At 50.8% G+C, this 21,661-nt stretch overlaps 1 protein-coding gene across 1 annotated transcript in view; it reads left to right on the top strand.

Moving 5' to 3' along the window:
* Nucleotides 1–441: 441 nt before the first annotated feature.
* KCNJ6 (potassium inwardly rectifying channel subfamily J member 6) overlaps nt 442–21,661 on the top strand; it is a 136,387-nt gene continuing 115,167 nt past the window's right edge. Inside the window, exon 1 of the mRNA XM_084873680.1 lies at nt 442–974. The gene's annotated coding sequence lies outside the window, so the exon portion shown is untranslated. The remainder of the gene's footprint in view (nt 975–21,661) is intronic.

The raw sequence follows: 21,661 nt of genomic DNA, 5'->3' as shown, positions 1-21,661 counted from the left end.
CCACCGGACCCTCTTTTCCTGGTGTCACCAAACCCTTAAGGAGGAGCCCCTTGGACCCGCGGGAAACGCTGGTCCCCGAGCGATGGCTCCTCCCTGCTCTCCAGGCTCTTCCCTGGCGACGACTGACTGAGGGACACGGGGTAACGGTGGGGACCGAGCGGCTGCACCCAAAGGTCCCCCACCCCATGTCTCCAGGTTCCCGTTGGGGGTGGAGGGGGTGGCTGGGTTTGGGGAGGGGTCGGCGTCGTGCCACCCGCTCCCAGCGACCAGGAAGGTGAGGACGGCGGCGGGCGGGCGCCCGGGTCTCAGGCTCCATCCCTCCCGCCCCCGCCCCCGCGCCCCGGGCGGCCCTGCGCGGCCGCGGCTCGCCAGCAGGTGGCGCTGCGCGCGCTGCCATCCCGCGGCCCCGGCAGCTCCGTCGGCTCCTGCGCCGGCGGCGGGCGCAGCCGGGAGGCTGGGGCTCAGCAGCGGCCCCGAAGCTGCGGCTTTCATGACGTCTGGCCTCCTGGCCCGGCACTTTTCCTCCGGCCGCGGGTTTTGTTTGTTTTTTTCCGCCGCTCCTGCCCTGTCCTCTCCCCGCACCGGGCTCCCTCCCCGCCTCCGCCCGAGCGCACGCCGCCCGCCCCGCGCCCCCGCGCTCAGCCCGCGCCCCGCGCCCCGCGCCCCGCGCGGCCGGGGGAGCGGAGCGGCCGCACCTGCCGGGGAGGCAGCGGCGGCGGCGGGAGCCGCGGGGCCGGGAGCCGGACCCGGAGCCGGAGGCGCCGCGAGGAGGATGGGGCTCCTGACCGCCTCCGGGGGCTGCTGTGACCTCCGACCATAGGATTTCAGATCTTTTTTGTTTGTTTGCTTTTTTTTGCGCTCTTCTTTTTATTTCCTCCCCTCGCCATCCATCCGTCGGGCAGTCAATGCCCGGCCCTCGCTCCGTGCCCGGAGGGGAGACCATGATCGGGTGAAGCCGCCCTGTCTGCAGCCAGGTAAGCGGTGCGGGACCTGTTCGAAGGCGAGGCGCCGGCACCCGTGTGGTCAGGACGCTCCGAGACCCGTCCCCTCCGCCCGGGTCCCCTCTGCCCCGTCCCCTCTGCCTCGTCCCCTCTGCCCGGGTCCCCTTTGCCCGGGTCCCTTCTGCCCCATCCCCTCTGCCCGGGTCCCCTCTGCCCGGGTCCCTTCTGCCCGGTCTCCTCTGCCCCGTCCCCTCCGCCCCGTTCCCTCCGTCCCGTCCCCTCCGCCCGGGTCCCCTCCGCCCGGGTCCCCTCTGCCCGGGTCCCTTCTGCCCGGTCCCCTCTGCCCTGTCCCCTCCGCCCGGGTCCCCTCTGCCCGGGTCCCCTCTGCCCCGACCCCTCTGCCCCGTTCCCTCCGCCCGGGTCCCCTCTGCCCGGCTCCCCTCTGCCCCGTCCCCCCTGCCCGGGTCCCCTCGGCCCGGTCCTCTCTGCCCGGCTCCCCTCTGCCCCGTCCCCTCTGCCCGGGTCCCCCCTGCCGCCCCGGGCACCTCCGCGCGGAGGAGAAACGAGATGCCCAAGCCAGGGTGAGGGAGAAGCCGTTACATAACCAGCAGAAGGGAAATCTGCTTCACTTGGTTTTCATGAGCAACTGGGAACGGCCGCAGCTGGAGGGGAGGGGGGTCCGCACGCCAGTCGCGGAGCTAGGAGCTCCCCGGTCCTTATGTTCCTGCATTCCAGCCGCTGAGCCAGGGCGGAGGCACGGCTTCACTAACGGGCAGGGGCGCCGTCCTGTGCAGTTGGGGGAAGCCCATTGTCTCTGTGGAAAGCTGTATTTTTGTTCTTCTTTGCTTGGAGGAGAGAGGGAGAGGGAGGAGGAGGAGGAGGAGGAGGGAAGGGAAAAGTGAGGGGTGCAGAGTCAGGGCAGAGGATGGAACAATGCCTCCCAGCTGTGTCCTATCGGCATAGCCCGAGGTGTGAGGTGATGGCCACAGCTGTGGCGGAGAAGCTCTCTCTAAAAGTCAGTGGATTATTGGGGGGAGGGGGTCCCTGCAGATCTAATGAGATCCTGTGGCATTTGGGGAGTCGGGTGAACCCGCTGACTTGCTTCCTCCTGGGCATGTTGCTATGCCCAGGGAGACGTGGAGGTGGGTCAGTTTAGACAGACACAGCATCAGCATTCCAACCCCAGTGAGCCTCGGGCGATCCACAGGTCTGTCTCTGGTATCGGTATCGGGCTCGGTATGGAGAGATCCTGGGGGAGGAGGCGTATTTTAACAGGGACAGCCACCCAGAAACCTCGGGGTGAGGTTCGGGGAGAAGCAGAACACCAGAATTTTCCAAAGAAGCCCGCCTCCACTCCTATACACGGCAGGGGTGGGGAGCACCACCTCGTGCTGGGGAGTTGGAGGTTATTATATGTTTAGAGAGTCTCCTGCCTGCTTTGATCCAAAGCCAGCCAGTCCGGGTCCGAGGGAGCCCCCTGACAAAACAGGGTTCAATGCCAGCCACGTCCCTGACGGCACCGCCACTGCCTGCCTCTCCCTGCTGACGCCCGTGGCACTGGGTGCCCGGGAGCTGCTGAGAGGTGAGGGGGGCTTGCACAGTCCAGGCTGAGCCAACCAAGCTTCGCCCATTTTGCCTGGAGAGAGAGCTCGAGTCTCCATGGCGACTCAGGTGGGAGGGGAGAAGGCAGCTCCAGTTACAAAAAATAATAATAATAATAATAAAGATTGCACAAAACTTTCCCGGCTGCAGGCAAAAAAATAAACCAGCCGCGTGCCCTGCAGAGGGTCCTGGGCACCTGCTTTTCCCAACTTCTGGCCAGCTACCCTCGGGGGTCACTGAGGACCCAGCCAACCTCCCAAAGGTGCCCGGGGACAGATGTTAGGCTCGGTTCTGGGTTCAGCACCAAGGCCAGAGCACAGCGCCCGCTCTCCCTCGCGGGCTGCAGCCCTGGCCAGCGAGCAGTGCCAGCTCCTTCAGCCACTTTCTCCAAAGGACTGGCTCCCTGGCCCGGGCAGAATCAGGATAGCTGGTCCTCCGTGGAGCTGCGTGGGACAGGGAGGCTGCAAGCCATCCATTTCACGCATGGCGGTGCATCAGAGTAGCTATTCAAAACCAAGAGCCCTGAGACAGCAAGAGATGAACTGAGGATGAAAAAAGATCCGGTCCTTAAGGGAGAAAGGGGACACACACACTCATGCACACACGCACGCACACACACACACACACACACACATGCACAGACCAAATATCAGTCCCTGAGGACAGTTTTCTCAGTTCAGCCTTTGGCTTCAAAAGCATCCATCCATCCTCCACTCCCTGGCCTTCCTGACTGTCAGGGGGAGGGAGGGAGCGGAGGGTGCAGATAGTAGAAAGGCACTTGTGAGAACATCCTGGTCTGTGAGACGCCAGCCACAGCCTGCCTAGGGGTCCTGGGACCCCCGCAGGAGAGTGGAGATATAGTTCACTGTTGGCGGGACCTGGCGGACTCCAGGGCAGGGCCGGTGAGCCCCAGGAAGCGGAAGGCGTGTCAGGGAGATGCTGCCAGGTGACTGTCTTCGAGCCAGTGTGTGAGCAGCGTGGCTGAGTGTAGGAGGTGGCAGGCTTAGGAGACAGGGGCAGGGCTCTCTTCCTAATAGAAACAAGGGAGAAACTGCAAGAAGGGCAGGTTATTATCACCCGAGGTCCATTTCCACACCCCTCCGGGACACAGGTAAGTCCCTCTGGCGTGCTGCCCTCACCTTGGGCAAGGCTGGTCTCTGTCCCTTAGTAATAGGTCCTGGTACACCCCCTCCCACCCCCAAGTGATGCTGATGAGGGAAAAGGCAGGGAAGGTGACAGCCGCGTTGCGTTTCGAGGTGGGAGTTGTGACAAGGGGCACTGAGGTGCCAGGGCAGGGTCTGAGGTGCAGTGAAGCCTCCAGCATGTGCCCGGCTGCTTTCCTTGTCAGAGGGTGCCCTTACGCAGTGTGGTCCTCGGCGGGTTCTGGCTGGCTGCTTTGGGAGGTAAACAAGACAGGCCCTGGCTTTCCTCGCTGGCCTGGCGATGGTGCACTGGGGACTTGGTTAAAGCTGCGTGTTTGTGCCTTCCGGCCTTTTGGCGGGAGGGAGGGTCTTTTTTTGTTGTTTTTTGGTGTGTGTGTTTTTGTGGTCGCTGGTGAAGGCAGAAGCAATCTAGCAATGTCCTGCCAAGCTGGGCGAAGGGTGCGCTCTCACGCTGCTTCTCCCACGCCCGCGATGATGGGCACCGGCACGTTTATCCCGGTTTGATGTGAGGAAGTGCTGTGCTCTCACGTTAAGCCAGAAGTGCTGCAGCGCGTTATGACTTAGAGCAGCTGGGCCCTGGCGCGGTTCCATCCGATCCTGCCAGCGGCAGGGAGCTGGAGATCGCTCAGGGAGACAGAGCCACGCGAGGGCATGGACTATTAAATAAGCAGAGCAGTGTATTGGTGAGCTCTAAAGTCCCGTTTCTCTGATGAGTTAAATTATAAAGATGAGAATGTAAATGATCCAGGGCACGCCACTGCTGGATCAATGAGCCTCCATCCTGGTAGAGTGCAGGCCCGTGTGTTCAGAGCTAATTTACCAAACTATGATTTGCCTCCTTCCCCGGCAGTTAATTGCTGAGCAAAGTGTCATTGCATCCTGATGACAGTCAACACGCACTCTGAAATCATTGGTTTGTCCATTTCAGTCAGATTTGTTACGGAGAGCAACTTACCATGTATCCTAGTGCGCTCAGAGCCATTTTGTAATTATTATTTTTTATTTTTATTTATTTATTTATTTATTTATTTTAGAAATGTAATACTGCACCCTGGGATTTCATAAACACCAGTACATAACATATCCGCTCGAATGGCCCAGGTCTCTATGTACTGCATAGGCTGTTTCTGTGAATAAACACAAATGCCTGAATCTGCTCTCATGTTCCTCCCTGTCTTCTCACAAACTATCTCTGCTTTTCAGGACAAAAGGAAAATAAGACATGAGAACAGCTGTTTGATAATCAGTAGGGGGGGGGCGGGGAAATCATTGGAGATTAAAAATAAGTAAATGTAACCTGATGGTAGCTTAACTCCTTTCACTGATTTTCAAAGATGGAAAGTATTGCTTGCCTCAAGAGCAGAATGTTGATCCTGTGGCTCTTCATAAAAACAAGACAAGCCCTCTTCATCAGAATGAGCAGGTGTGCAGACGAAGCTCTTCTTCCTTTCACTATGATCTGTACGTTACATGTGGATTAATGAAGGAAATGTACCAGCAAGAGGCAGGCTAAGGCGAGGAAAAGTGTTAGGGAAAAGCAGCTATATATTTTTACCCAATTTAAATTGATGGCATTTCTCAGAGCAGGGTGTTGTTGTTTTTTTAATTCATTGTATCGGAACTTGAAAGTTGGTGAAATTGAGATGTTTAAATGGAACAGATTTGGATTTATTGCTTGTTAAGATGGCATTTATGATTTATTTCCTTTTTTTTCAATAATGTTACTTAGGTCCCAAAGAGAATTGGTTCATCTGAAGTTTTACAAATTTTTTTTTCATTAATATCAATAAAAGGAGAATTGGTAGTTAAAATAAAAAATTATAGAGACACTTTTATTGAATTAAGACTTTGTTTTTAGTTGTAATGAAAGTATTTAGAGAGATAGAAAAAGAAAATGAAGTCATTTGGGATAAAAAATACATTTTAAATGTATTTTTAAATAATTAGTTCTAGAAAGAATTAGGATCCTGACAAGAGAAGAGGTCATCATAACGGCAGTCGGTGCTCTACTGGTATTCTGCCCCGTGTCTGAGAAAACACCGTATTCTCCTCATATTGATGTCAGTTGACTACCTCTACTCAATAACATAAAGTTATTTCCCTCAAATGCAGAAGGACCAGGACATCCTAAAAAGAATCTTCATTCTCCCCTAAACCAGTGGAATAGGGGCTTAATCACAAGGAACGACAACAGCCTGTAATTATTGGAATCAAGAGTCTAGGTCAGTGGTTGGCAAACTCATTAGTCAACAGCAGTAAACGGTGGCTCGAGCCGCGTGTGGCTTGCAAGCCACAGTTTGCCGACCACTGCCCTAAACTGTAGCCTTGATCAGTCTCACGTTCACATTTCCTCTCATGACTATGCTTAGGACCGGGGACCTACAGTACATCCGTATTGTACTGGTAGTTCTTTTAGTGATTAGATTTTGACCAGTATTCACTGGTCCTACTCCCAGGCAAAGGGATGTGGTTTCTGCTATGAAAACTTTACCAAATGAGCCCGCAAGTGAATCTACGGATAAAAAGACCCGCATCCTTCTCGCCGAGAGTTGTTTTGTGGGACTAAATCAGAGCATGTTCTGTGCAACGTGAGAGACGGACCTAGAAATTCTGTTTGAAGCCTGGTGCTGTAGCAGTTTCCTCTTTAAACTTCCCAGCGTCCACTTTTCTCCTGCCCAGAATGAGAATTGATTTTTAAACGATGTTTTATATGTTTCTCGTATCGTCTAACAGAAACGTGTAAAAGTGGAACGTGAGCTCGGGAGGGGCAGCCTGGTGATTAAGAGCTCGGGCCCTGGTGTCCACACAAATGCATTAGCATCGCGCTCTAGGTGTATACATTTACTAGGTTAAAGGTGGCAGCAGCCATTCCAACAACACCGTGGCTTACAGAACGAAGGGTTATTTCTCCTTCACGCTACATGCCTTCGCCGGTCGGCTGTGGCTCTGCCCCCTTGTGCCCAGTCGGAGCAGGGCCATTGCATTGCAGCGTCAGAGGGAAAGGAGAATGCCAGATTAAGCAACGGCTCTTGCAAGTCCTGCTCAGATATGGCACAAGTTAGCCACTCCCATCCCATTGGCCACAGGGAAGACACATGTCACACCAATGCCAATGGTCAGTGAGACGGAGTTGTACATTCTCCCCACTGTGAGGTACTGCCTGTCACAGAGCAACAGGTAGAGACCTGATCTTGCAGAGAGGAGGGTGAATAACTGGGGCAATTATATAATCCATGACACTAATTGTGGGACTTTGATCAACCTTAACTCTTGGTCTGCTTGTCTATAAGATAAAAAATAATAGTATGAGTGTCTACCCCAGAAATGTTATGAGGATGAATGTGATCATGTAAGATCCCTAGTATGTATAATGTCCAGCACAAAGCAGGCACTTGGTAGATTGTAGATACTCTTTCCACTTGTGACAATGTGTCCTGAGGTGTAGTCCTCAATGAGACTAGGTGAACTATGTTAATTAGATAGCTCCCTGTAGCTCCTCAGGTCAGCAAATGGAAGATTATCTCTCCTTCCTGCAAACCTCACTGGGTGATGCCATCAGGGACCCAGGCTTATCATCTCTAACCGTTGGCTTCCACAGTCTCCTGAGGGTTGACATCCAGACGGCAGATGAGGAAAGAGGGGGAATAGATGGTTATGTAGGAGCTGTTTGATGACCTAGGCCCGGAAGTAATTGTACCACTTCTGCCCATGTTCTCATTGCAAGGGTAGCTGGGAATGGTAGTTTAGCTCTGTGTCCTGGAGGAAGGGAAACTGGTAGGGTGAATACACTTGAGTCTTTGGCTTATATACCCAATGTTAAACATGCCCATTTGACTTCTTTGATATAAATGTCTGGCATCAAAGAATGACAGCTAATGTGGGTCAGGAATAGAGTGAGGCAGAGCAGACCATTTGTACCAATGCTCAAAGGTTCCCTGCTGGAAGTAGTATGTTGTGGAGCCCTAGAATCATGCTTCAGTGGTGCATTTTTTAAAAATAATTCGTTGGGAATCTTTTAACTTTTGGAGTGGGTATACTAGATTCTCACAAAAGAGATGCAAATGCCCATTGTTTGCCTTCTGGTAGCTGAACCATTAACTACAAAGAAGAGGTGACTTCACACCCAATGCTCAGGATCCAATGTCTGATCTTGATAGCTGCTCGCACACTGAGTCTAAGGATGCTGAAGAATTAGGTGCCGACTCCCAGTATCCAGCCCTTGCTGTTGACTAGCAATGTGCATTTTTTGTTTTGCTTCATGTAAAAATGCATAGGTCAGATACCTGCTCTAAGTTTAACGCTGAATTGATCTAACACTCGCCTGTGCCTCCTTAAACTTGATCGTGTAATTTGCAAGTAGTCTTTGAGAACCCCTGCCTGTCTCAAGACGAGCAGGTACCCTTGGAAACTTAAGTCTATACCTTTTTGTTAGAAGGGAGAGACAAGCTTTCATGACAAACTTACAGTCTAGGAAAGAGAAATGTCAGAAGGAAATGGGAGAAAGCTGGGAGAGAAAGAGCCAGAATTATGGCAATGGTTCATAATGCTGCCATCTCATTTCCACGCTTCCAACCTGGGTGCCAGAAGCACCCAGAAGTTTTCGATTCCTGTTTTAATATAAGAGTCTCATCAATTATTCTTTACATAATAGACACAATCAGTGCGATAAGAACGGTGCACTCTCGGGAAAAGCCACATTACAAAAGCGAAATAGAGGGCTTATCATGGCAAACCTTGGTGCAGTCAAGTGAAGAAGAATCATAGTTATACAATTGCTTACTTCTACTTAAAATATGTCTTGATGCTCTGAATATTTCCAGAGTTTTGACCTTTAATAGCCACAGCCTGTATTGTTATGGCTCCTTGGACCAGTCAGTCAACAAATCTTTAAGTTGGATCTTCTATGTAAAGAAGGCAGAAGGGGAAACAGGGAAAATGTCCCAATAACAGCCCTCAGAGGCACTAGACTTTAAGGAAATAAGAGCATCAATAAAGTAATCATGTAGAAAAAAAGAGAAACATGCATAAAACAAGACGGGGCTGGACTCGAAGGGAGAGGGGCGTTCATAAGGGCCCATGTCGATAGGAAGCATCTGCAGATATGGTGGGAGGTAAGGAGTCTCGGAGGAGAGGAGGGTTTCAGTGGGGAAAGGTAGCAGGGAGGGCTTTCCAAATGACAGATTCACCTGCATCCAGGGAGTATGGGCAATGAGGGTGGATCAGCAGAGGGACGGAGAAAACCGAGAGCCAGGCATAGGCATGAAACATGAGGTCATAGATCTCTGAGAAGTAACTGCTTTGAGAGGAACAAGAGGAAAGAGCCAGAGAGATTTTGATTTGGCAGCCATGGAAATGCTGGGATCCTGAGACAGCTGGATGCTGACAGGAGGGAAGAAGAACAAAGCATGCTCAGAGCAGTAACTGGCAACAGAAAAATGGTCCCACTTTAGTGCCTCCAGTGGTGCTGAAATCCAAGATCGCTCCTGAGCGGAGAGACCAGCTGATGATGGACTCAGCCCAAGAAAGCTCTCCCATCACACCCCGTGAGCAAGAGGGATTGCACATGGCCGCCGTCCAGGTGTGGCGTTGAGGTCATTCCAGTGAATAAATAACGCGGAGGGAAGAAGGCCAAGTGAGCCCTACCACAATGACTTAGACTGAGGTGAGAGCAGGACTTGTCATGCTCACTGTGAACCACTAACTGCAGCATTTAAGAGCATGTCTTTGGGGATTTATCCTTCCCCGGGCACTGTAGGGACAGGTATGCCCAGGCTTATGAATGGGATATTTGTTAATTCTTTTAAAAAATATTTTTATTGATTTTAGAGAGGAAGGAAGGGAGAGAGAGAGAGAGAGAGAGAGAGAGAGAGAGAGAGAGAGAGAGAGAGAATGAGAGAGAAGCATTGATTGGCTGTCTCCTGCACTCCCCACACTGGATATCGAGCCAGTAACCTGGGCATGTGCCCTGACAGGGAATTGGGAATTGAACCCAGGAACCTTCAGTCCTCAGGCTGATACTCTACCCACTGAGCCAAACAGGCTAGGGCAGATATTGATTAATTCTGAAGGTAACAAGACGGTTTAATGTTGGGATATAAAGCAGAGAGGAGACCGGACTGTTATCTCGTTTGCAAAACCAATGTTGCTTGATAGTCATCTCATAGTCATTCAGAGTTATACATGTCAAACAACAGCATTCTCTCTGCCCATCACTTAAGGGTTCATGGGGGTCCCTGGGGATTTTGCCTGGCTCAGAACAGCATGAATGAGGCCATGAGAAACCTGGAGCCCTAGCTGACTCCTCTCAGAGTTCCCACTGAGCTGCCACCAATGAAAAAACATGCAATTACAAGCTCCCTTAGTCCAGGAATAAACCTCAGTGGCCACTCAGCACAACGTGAGGGGTAGGTCAGTTCTAGAACTACCAAATAAATGAAGATCCTTTCACAAGACCTCCAAATCACAAAAGCAATGGGCAGAAATACCTTGCCCTGGATTTTGTCTTTCAGGGAAATTGTTGGGCATGCATCACTGAGATGAGAATTTTGATTCTCTCTTCCTGTTGTGTGTGTTAAGTGGCCTTTATTTTAACCAGCATTGCTGAATCCTTTGTGACTCATGGCTAAGGTGGGGAGAGCAATGAGGTGATGTGGGCTCTGGGTAATAATGGCTATGATGATGTGGGGTTATTGAGTCAGGAAGTATACCTTGCCTGAAAATTCCTTGTTACACATAATCACCAAAACAATCCCAAAGTCATCCATCGTAGCCCACCTATAATGTGTGTAAATCCTGGATGTTAGGGCAACTGATGAAGAAGATGACACTGCGGTCATAGTGGCACACAAAACTGGAGATAGGAATTTAATTAAAATCCCCAAATATTTTCAAATAAACTCTCAATTTTTGCCACTGAGTTAACAAGATTTTCTTTAAACAAGCCATTGTTAAACTATAACTAGATCTTTTCTGGTTACCATTTGCAACCAATCCAAAGTAGCATCAGGAGGCTATTAGCACTGAGGAGGGACCCTGGGTGCCCTTGTGAGAAATCAGAATCCTTATCCGACTGCCCAAGATCTTACAATTCGCACGTATTTTTCTGGTTCATGCCTTTCTCCACAGAAGGAATCTGGACCCAAGTTACTTCTTTCCTTGCTAGATTTCTAGATGAGCTGGAATGAAGCCACACTGGCCCACGGAGAGCCACAGGCAGAGCGCTAAGCCATGAGCCCGCATACCCATCATGGCTTCTTTCCAGGCTGGTTCCGGACACAGGGAAGCCGGTTGGGTCATCTGTGCGTCATGTTCTAACCACAAAGCAGATCCATCCACTCTGTGCCCTGACAGCACCCCCGGGGTCTCATAAACGACCAATCCCACTGAGTTGACTAAGAAAGGACAAACCTTGGGGAGGCCCCTGGAACCTTAACACAAGCAAAGGATCTTAGAGAGTGGGAAGAGGGAGGACAGAAGTTGTTAATAAGCAGAGAGAAGATATATGCAAGAGGACCATCTGAAACCAGAGCTTCTCACACGGGCTGAGTTTTAAGGGGAGGGAGGGTAACCTTTTGGCTGCATCTCAGAGAAACCAAGAGGACAAGCTAAGTAACTCCTTGAGTTAAAAGCCCAGGTTGCTAAATATGAGGTGTCCATTGGGGTATATTTGAAAATGTCACCAAAATCCAAGGTCATGTTCTTATGATTGACTTCTCTCGCGCTGTGGCCACTCTTCCGTGGGCCTCATGGTGCAGCCACTGCACGGGCTGATGCCTGCCTGCACACTTTTTGTCTGTGCCAGGCTAGAACCCTTTGCCAACACAGGGTAGACTCAGTCATTGCTGCTCACCTTCTGTGTTTCTCCCTAGGAGTTCCATGAAAGAACCACTCAACGTGTGATGTTTGAATAATATTTCTGTCATGTCTCACGTCTTCTGATTCCCATCCAACTATTAGAAACTATTTAAATTATAAAAGCTTGGTTTGGGAAATGAATATAGGTTATGTAATGCCATGCAGTCAAATGACAACCATCTCTAGAAGTTCAGAGAGGACCCGCTGAACAAGAAATAAAACACATAAATCCTGTGAATCAGAGGGAGACGTGAGATGAAAAGAGATTTTTTTCCCCCTTACAGACATTCACCAGGGAAAACATCTATTTAAATGTCACTCAAAACACAGTCTCTGAACGGAGGAGGAAAAGGAATCCGGAGTTTCCAGTGGGACGAGAAGGTGGTGTGTGCTTCCCTGAGCCGTGTCAAAGTGGAGCTCGGTCATTCGCGGGTCATTGGTTCCTGACAGGCCCGCATGGCTGCTTTCCTCTGCGCTGCTCTAAATATCTCCAGAAGCCAAGCCTGCGCCGCCAGCTGGAACCACAGTTCCTTTCACCAGCCCTGAGAGACTGGCGTTCACGCTGAGGCATGTTGTCCTGTGGAGTGAGCATTGACAGGTGCTGAGCCCTGGGAAAGGAGTTCTTTAACTTCTGTCTCTACCGGGTTTCCCAGCTCTAAAACAGGGACCACTCCAGAAAACAAGATCTCTAGCCTCCGCTTCTAAGAGGACATGGGAAATTATAATCAGCAATGGAAGGATCTTACACTTAAAATGCCAAGTATACACGTTGCTTCCGGAGGCAGATGCTCCTTAGAGCTTGACTTGTAGGCCTTTAGGAAAGAAACAAGCCCAGCTGGTGTGGCTCAGTGGTGGAGCATCGAGTTAATGTCCCCATGGTGTTTGCTACCGGCTAACGTGCTGCCTAAATTAGATGCTGGTTTCCATGCTATCCTGTCACCTGCAATAGAAGGTCAGGTCCTCCGAGGTACAGGTTTTCTCTGTTTTGTTCACTGGTTGTATTTGTCAGGGTTCTTTGGAGAAACAGAACCAAAAGGAGATTTATATCTATATCAGTATACCTAGACATAGGTATATATCTCCCTTTTGCTCTAGGTGTGGATAAATGAAATATAGACATAGGTAGATGCAGATGAAGCAATTTATTAGGAGGAATGGTCCATGCAGTTATGGAGGCTGAGAAGCCCCAGGATCTGCCATCTGTAAGCTGGATCCCCAGGGAGCCAGTGGTGCCATTCAGCTCAGGTCTGGGGGTCTGGGAGCCGGGGGATCTGATGATGTCAATGCCAGTGTGAGGGCAGGAGAGAGCAAAAGGCGATGCCCCAGCTCAAGCAGTGAGATGGGGATCCGAGGGTGAGGGGGTAAATACCTCCTTTTATTTCTCCTGCTGTTCTACCAAGGCCCTCTGTGGATTGGATGAAGCCCACCCATATGGGGAGGGTGCATCTGCTTTACTGAGGGTATTAATTCAAATGCTGACCTCATCCTAAACATCCTCACAGACACACCCAGAAATATTCAGCCTGGTATAGGAAGGGGGCATCAACCTGACAAAATCAGCCATTGCACTGGTGAATCCTTAGTGTCACAAACGCTGCCCAGCCCTAGGAGGTACTCAACACTGATGAGTAACTGTAGACTGTCATTGTGATGGCTGTGTTGTAAGCAGTTCTAAAACACGTTTGCTGCGCATCTGTAACATTCTGGATTCCGAGTTGTTTTCCTTCTTTGTCGTTGTCAACACTGCTATTATCAGCATCCTACACATACCACGCACATAGCATTGGAATGTCTCTTTAGGATGAAGTATTGTAAAGGTAATGGCTGGGTAAAAGCTCTTGTTCCATTTCACCAAATTGCCTTCCAGAGCAGCTTCACCTATTTCCCTACCTCCAGAGCCCAGCAAAAGGACACTCCCTGATCCGCTGGTCCATTGACCACATTAGCAACCTAACTGGATTCAGAGATGTTTAAAGAAACTGGATCAGGACCTAGCCAGTTTGGCTCATGGACTGAAGGGTCTCAGGCCCTATTCTGGTCAAAGGCGTGTACCTTGGTTGCAGGCTCAATTTCAGGCCCTGGCTGGTGTATGTATAATAGAAGGCAACCAATTGATGTTTCTCTCTCTGTGTCTCTTCTCTTGACCTCAGTTGATGATTAACAAAAAAGAAAGAAAGAAAGAAAGTAAGAAAGAAAGAAAGGAAGGAAGGAAGGAAGGAAGGAAGGAAGGAAGGAAGGAAGGAAGGAAGGAAGAAAGACAGGAAGGAAGAAAGACAGGAAGGAAGAAAGACAGGAAGGAAGGAAGAAATTGAACTGGTCCTTCTCAGCTATGAGAATCTGTGTCCACTTGAGCCACACAGACCAGACCAATTATAAAAAAGAAATTAGTATCAGACATTGGGCAAAAACTTTCCTATGGTGGATCTTACATAAGTTTTCAGAAATAAAGACTAAGTCATTAAGCCATCTAATTCTCACAAGAACCCCATAAAGAAGGTCACATGGTAGGTACTCAATACGGGGTATTGTCCCATTCAGTAGATTGTGAACCAGAGACAAAGTTCATACAGGTGCGTCGTGCAAGATAACCAGGACTGTACTCAGTCACAAATCCTAATATTTGGCCTTGAACTCTTCCCACCTCTACTCTTTCAACATTCTTCCAATCTGTGAGTAGACAAGATGTGTTCTGGATAAGAGGTTTGAAAAGAGTCAGTAAAACTGTGGTATAGCTTCTTAAAATACTATCGTGACTTTTAGACTTGAGGGCTAAGGAGTTGTGGAAAGAGAGAGGATGGAGGGAGAGAGAGAGATAAAAGAGGTTGGAAAGGAGGGAGAGAGGAGGGAGAGAGAGAGAGAGAGAGAGAGAGAGAGAGAGAGAGAGAGAGAGAGAGAGAGAGAGAGAGAGAGAGAAATCCAGTCCAGCAGGGACAGTTCCCTAACAATAGCTTTGTAGTCTACTTGGCCATAGTTCAGGGCCAAAACAGTTTTTCCCTCTGAGTTCACAGACTATTATTAGTTCCACATGCACAAGAATATCATTAAAGAGATGCCCTGATTTGTCCTGAGATGGCACACAGAAGTAAAAAGTCTCTTCCCATTGCCACCCTCAGTCACCCCTCCCTAGGCGCATCTCAGCAAAACATCTTTCCATAGACATCTCTCCCTTATTAGCTGGTTTCCCCTCAAAACATAAGAAAAGTACACTCATGTGAGGGTAGAAGGTTTTTACTTCTTAACAAAAGGAAAAATATCCTTTTTTGGTTTTTTTACTGTGTGAGATTTTTACCTGTCTTATTTAAAACGTTGAAAAACACTTTCTTATCAAAGCAGGATACTTAACAGTTTTATCTGCAAACATCAATGGAGAAATAGTAACAAGATGGCAGCCATTGTTAGCATCTGTAAACTTAGCATACGCTAACAGGAAAAGAAGTCTCTCCCCCTGACCATGACTTTCATTTTAAAAGGTGAGCTGCCTAGATATTATAATGAGTCAGTTCTCCCAATGCCTGTGACACCCAGTGCTTGGGTGTCACCCATGTTTGACAGATGGAAAGACCAATGCTCAGGAGGAAATGGCATCCGCCCCCCAGCAACGCATGAAGTTCATGGATTCCAGTCTGTGACTCTCTCCACCGACTCTAGCCTTTCTAGAGCAGAAAACAAAAACAGCAGCACATTATTGGCATTTATTTTTAATTTAAAAGAAATGAAATCCGCTGGGACAACCTTTGAAAGGCACTTTGCAGTGGCCCATCTGGAGTGGAATTTTCCATGGCCAGCACAGAGGGAGCCAATGGATGACCACTCCAATGAAACACGAGGCTCCTGGTGCCAGGCTAGACTCAGCACTGAAGGTGCTCAGACAAACAATGTCCCAGGGCAACCTGGCCCCCGGGGCCGGACAGCTGTCACAAACCACACTCACACACACTCACACTCACACATCCACACTCAGATACACTCATGCACTCACATTCACACACAGACACACACACACACACACACACACATACACTCACACATATTCACACACACCAACTCACACACACTCATACACACACATTCACACACAGACACACACCACACTCACACACACACAGACACACACACACACCACACTCACACACACTCACACTCACACATCCACACTCAGATACACTCATGCACTCACATTCACACACAGACACACACACACACACACACACACACACACACATACACTCACACATATTCACACACACCAACTCACACACACTTATACACACACATTCACACACAGACACACACACACACCACACTCACACACATTCACACACACACACAACACACACTCATACACATACCACACTCACACACATTCACACACACACACAACACACACTCATACACACACATTCACGCACACTCACAGTCACACACACTCAGACATACACATTCACACACACTCACACACATTCACGCACACGCACACACACACACATACACACACACACTCACACTGAGTGTTTGGTCCCACAGGCCTCAAATGAGCATGCTCACCTCCGAGCCCACCTGCTGCCTGCAGGTCTCAGGAGTGCAGGGGCCTCCACCCAGCCATGCTGTGGCCTCCAGGTTCACACTGGGGCCCCAGGACGGTCCCCTCTGCACCTTACAGCCCCCCAGAAAATGCCTGTCTATCCCCAATACCGCTGCGGCACAACCAAACCCACCAACAAGTGCATGAGAGGCCCCGGGCCCCACACCAACCTTATTATCACCAATGGAACCAGTGATGAGATCGCTGGGCTCGGCAAAGGCCTTTGGGAACCTCCGCCAGGTATGGGCTGAGAGATGCTCCGCAGACTCTTGGGGGAAACAGTCCTGTTTCTATGGCGATGTCACCGGGAAGACCTTGGCCACCACAAGGTGCTACCCTGAGGCCTCGCCTGCCTCTCCGCCCCTCAGGACAGGGACTGGACCGGGCGCCGCTGTCAGGCTGCGGGCGGAGTGGTCTCCGTTGCCCTTGTCTCCACCTCACAGCCCCTCTGTCCCTGACCAGGCCGCCACCACCACCACTGGCCCCCCAGAAGCCCTCAGCAGGTGACATGCCCCCCACTCTATCCTGGGTGACTCCAGGCCCCTCCCACTTTGCAGAAGCTGAACTGGGTGGGTCTTGATCAGTAGACTTTTGAGGACAAAGCCATCTGCCTCAGAAACCCTTAAGACAAGTCTTTCTCTCACTCCTCTCTAACTGCCGGGACCATTATTGGGGTTTTAGGAGAAGGCTGGCCGGCGTCACATGGAGGCTGTGTGTATTTCTCTTCCTCGTGTGGCCTGTGGATTCTCAGTTAGAAATTAGGAAGCCTGACTCTGTGTGCACAGCTTTAAAACAAAGGGACCATCGCTAGGGGCCTTAGGAACACATGAACTTGGAATCACCACTCCCATGTTAACAGCCAAACAGAAATATTGGAGAAAATGTGTCTATATGGGTGCCTTTTTCCCCTAAGAACCCCATATCTAGGGGGCCCACGAGTGGTCCCCAAAGTTGCGAGCCAGGTTTCCCAGGCTGTACGTGAAGATTGCGTGTGGGAGTTGAGGGGTACAAGCATTGATCTTGTGCTCTAGTTAGTGTTTCTCAAAGTTTATGCACAGGAACCTTCGGGGGCTCTGGTGAAAATGCAGATTCCGATTCAGTACGGGGGGGGGGGAGGGGGGGAGGGGGCAGCCTGGATTCTGAGTTTCCTTGGTGATGCGGGGCTTCAAGACCCTAAGTCACGTCCTTGAATGCCTGCTCCCTGGGTGAGTTTAGAGACATCGAGGGAGGAGAGAGAGGGAAGCCTTCGATCTGAGCTTCCCAGCACCCCTCTATGGTTATGTTTTGAATGGTTAATCAGGAATGATAAGGCTTCCTGGAGTGAAAAGGCCATAGAGGATGCCAGGGGCGTGATTGCGTCACAACTTGACAGATCACGTTAGGACTGCAGAGGGCAGAACGCTGGGGGAATCCGGGAGGAGAAGGGAAGCCATGGGGCCAGCACGGAGCCCTGCTTGTTTGTGTCTGTTTCTGTTCTGGACACCGCTCTGGGTTATGTATATGGCGTCTCCTGCCAAAGTGAATTACTGGAACCTGGGAGAGGTTATTTATTGAAGTATCTTGGAATTAAATTCCACCTTTCACAATCTTTTTAAAATAAACATCTCGGAGAGGAAGGACCAGGGAAGTCAGGGCTGCTGTCTTCGGAACAATAAGCTCTCAGGCCTGAGCTCAGAAGCAAGGCCTCGCCGTCGGACAGGAAGGTCAGAAAGCAGCCCTTCCAACGGAGGGAGGGCAGTGAGCCGAGAAAGGTCCTCCCTGAGTCGCTGCCAGGTGGCAGTTGGCCACTTAAATGGGGTGTTCAGGGGTCGGTTCTGACAAAAGGCATCAGCCTTCTTCTACAAAAAGGAGGACAGCGTGAAAGGGACACCCAGGCTCTGAGTAAAAGCTGCCAGATGGACAAGGTGGGGCTGACATTCTCAGGATGCCCGCTTTCCCGAATAGCGGTTTCTTCTTAATAAAATTCTTACACACTCCCTAATAAAATCGTTAGAACTGCGGTGATTGGCAGTAGTAGACAAGCAGCAGTGGAAAAGCAGGAGGTTGCCTCGGCCATCCTAAGCCTCACACCCATTCTGCACCCCTTTTCCCAACTTGTCTCCCCAACTTTCCCCAGCCTTTAGTTTCTGCCATCACCTCCACCCAGTTCCTTGTACTAACGAGTGACTGACCTACAGAAGGTCTAAATGAGCAACCTGTCTTCTAACTCGCCCAAATACGCTCTACATTTCCCAATCCATCCATATCTACCACCTATTTTTAAAAAGCCCCATTTTCTACAAGGATACAGAAGAAAGGTGGTCGAATAGGAATGTCCATTAACTCTGGAAGCGGGAGCTCGAGTGTTTGAGTATTCCGTGGCCTCCCGGAATGTGTGCTGTGCTTTGTAAGAACTATTAAGAAATGAAGTGAGTGGCTTTATTACCGGCCAGATTGATGACGAGGCTGTCCCTTCCGAGGAGGGGGCACCGCCTGAGTGTCCCTCTCGCCATTACCTGCACTTAATTGGGATGCTCCGTGTGACCTGCAGCGGCTCCACACACTGCCTGCACATTAGCTTCTCCAGAGCAGATTCTATAATACACCCGTGTCTGCTTCTCGCCCCCAAACTAATTAAATCGGGATCACAGCGAGGGGCAGCCTCTGCACTGGTGTGTTTTAAAAGCTCCTCGCATGGGGCCAGTGGGCAGCCAGGGCTGAGAGCCATTGCTTCAGAGAACACTCGTCAGGATGCTTTAAAAAGGAGCTTGCAAGTTCTTCAGCACTTAAGCTCCCAACGTGAACATATTTCATCTTATTGCCAAAGATTATTTGAAAGTTACGTGATGTGTATCCCCTTCCCCACCATCCTATATTCCCTTTCCACCCCACATCTACCACCCTTGACCCACACACTCCCATTTCTTCCATCACTATCACTGTCATTACCACCACCACTTACACCATCACTGTCATTACCACCACTACAACCATCATTATCATTACCATCACCACCACCATTACTACCTTCACCATCACCACTACCACCTCCTCTACCATCACTACCATCACCTCTATTATCATCGCCATCACCTCTATCCCACCACCGCCACCACTACCATCACCTCTATCACCACCACAACCACCACTATCTTCACTACCACTACCTCCATCACCACCTCCACTATCACCAACACCATTATCAGTACCATCAGCAACAATAACAAGAATTAAAAGGGGTAAAATACAGAGCTAAGGCGCTTATCTTGAATTATCAGCTCTTGTATTGGGGCATTCACACCTTTAACATTTATATCAGAGAGGGTCATCCTGGGGGCCTTGGAGCTGGGAGTAAAACAGGTGCATCCTGGGCACCTACAACAATATGAGGTTGAATTGGATATAAGAAACCCTGGAATCAGTCTCTTTATCCAAACAGCCTACAAGTTGTCAATCTATCAATCTCCCCTTACGCAAAATTAAAATATATATTAAAGTTTACTATGTTGAAGTTTTAGGGATACATTCTAAGCAATGCTTCATAATCCTTGGTTTTCCAGCCAGTATGAATCCTTGGTAGGTGTGAGGCCACTTTTGATCAGTGTATAAAAGGTATTTTTGCTACAACTAAAATGATATACTGTGCAGGGTGGGCAGAGAGAAAGAGAGGGGTCCCTAACTTGCCAACTTGCTCTTGTAACCAGGTGCTCACCTTCCATCCATGCAGCAGGCACTGCTGAGAGCCCCGCCAGGAATGACCTGTGGGGACAGACAGGAGCACACCCCGGCTCGGGCTTTTGTTCCTCTCCTTCCCTCTGTGACCACCTCTCTGGTAGCTGAGCGTTATTTACTGAGACTCGGGAGGCCGGGGTATGCCCTCAGAATTCCTTGTGTTTCATTTCAGGGAGAACTTTCTAGAATCTAGCAGACTTCCCATGCACATTATTTTACAGGAAACATTGGTGCAAAGTTGCCCCCACATGCCATCTCGCTGTATTTGGTTTTGAAAGCTTTTGCGGGGAAACACAGTAGGTGCAGCTTCCCGTGGGCTGGCTGTGGCTGTCTTGCTTGGATGGGGGCGGGCAGGCAGAGCGACAATCGCTCCTCTCCTGGATCGCCCACTGGGGTCCAGCCCGTGCCAGTGGGACGTGCAGAGGGACCTTTTGACACACGTTCTATTCTCCACTCCCCGTTCTACTCCTTTGTGTGTGCTTTACATTCCCACGGCTCTTTCTATTCCAGAGGCAGAGCCTCGGGGTGTATTGCAGGGTGTGTGGGAGGTCTGAGTCCAGTCACAGGGCGGGGTGCGGTTCAGACCTACACTGCCGGCCAGGTCAGGGGCCTGGAGCCATGTGGCCCAGAGCGGAGGGGGGCCTGGAGGCAGAGCCTCTGTGTCAGATGCTCTCAGCAAGGTGCTCTTTGGGAGAAACGGGCCCCTCCTGGGAGCCAATGCTCACCTCTACAGACCTCACATCCTGGCTGCAAAGCACTTAGCCCAGTGATCGGCAAACTCGTCAGTCACCAGAGCCAAATATCAACAGTACAACGATTGACATTTCATTTGAGAGCCGAAAACCGACTTATTCGCATGGGCCAAGAAGTTTCAGTCACACTGAACGTGGTGTTTTCTGGAAGAGCCATACTCAAGGGGCCAAAGAGCCGCATGTGGCTCGCGCTTGAGGAACTTAGAGGAACATGGTGAATGCCACACCTGATTTCCCTGAACCGCATCAAGACCAGGATGCGGCAAGGCAAGTGTGTACCTGCCGGCGAGGGCCAGCTCGCCCCTAGGAGTGACCCCAAAAGATGTGCGAGTCCGTCCTAGCCCGGGTGCCTGGATGCGGCCTCCTGTGGAGACAGTTTTTGCAGATGTCACCAAGTCCAGAGAAGGTCATTGCCTGGACCTAATCCAGTCCGCCACGTGTCCTTGTGAGAGAGGAGAGACCGTGGTGATGGGGCGGGCAGAGGCCATGTGTGGCCGAGGCAGAGGCGGCGCGGTGTGTCTAACACCCAGGAAACGCCCAGAATCGCTGGCAGCACTGGGAACAAAGAGGGGGCCCAGAGCAGGTCCCCTTCAGGCCCCCAGTGGGTTCTGCCAGCACTTCGATGTGGGGCTTCTGGCGCCCAGAACTGTCAGAGAACAGGTTTCTGTGCTCTAACCCACCAGCTGTGGCCCTCTGTGACACGCCGCCAGGGAACAGATGCCCCGCCCGAGAACCTTCCTCTGGGGCACCCGCACCCCCACAGCCCTCCCCTGGGCCCCTGCCTCTGCATGAACCCCTTCTCCCAGGACTCCGCGCGGATGTTCTATGGAGCAGGGCGCACCCCCAGCCTTGTTGTCCTGTGAAATGGAAGGCTCTCTGCCTTCGGAGATAATCTCTGAGGAACTGCAAGTAGCAATCTCATCCTCGCAAAGCTCAAGGCATTGGAGGCGAAACTGGACGCCCCCCGGCCTGGACCCCACCCAAGCCCCACTCCCTGGGAAGCAGCTGACAAACAGCCCACGTGGGTCAGCCCCCAGGGCTGTGGCTCACATGTGT

The sequence above is a fragment of the Pipistrellus hanaki genome (assembly GCF_964339955.1).
Source record: "Pipistrellus hanaki genome assembly, chromosome: 2".
In the NCBI taxonomy this organism is placed as follows: Eukaryota; Metazoa; Chordata; class Mammalia; order Chiroptera; family Vespertilionidae; genus Pipistrellus; species Pipistrellus hanaki.
This window is presented reverse-complemented; position numbering and strand designations above follow the sequence as displayed.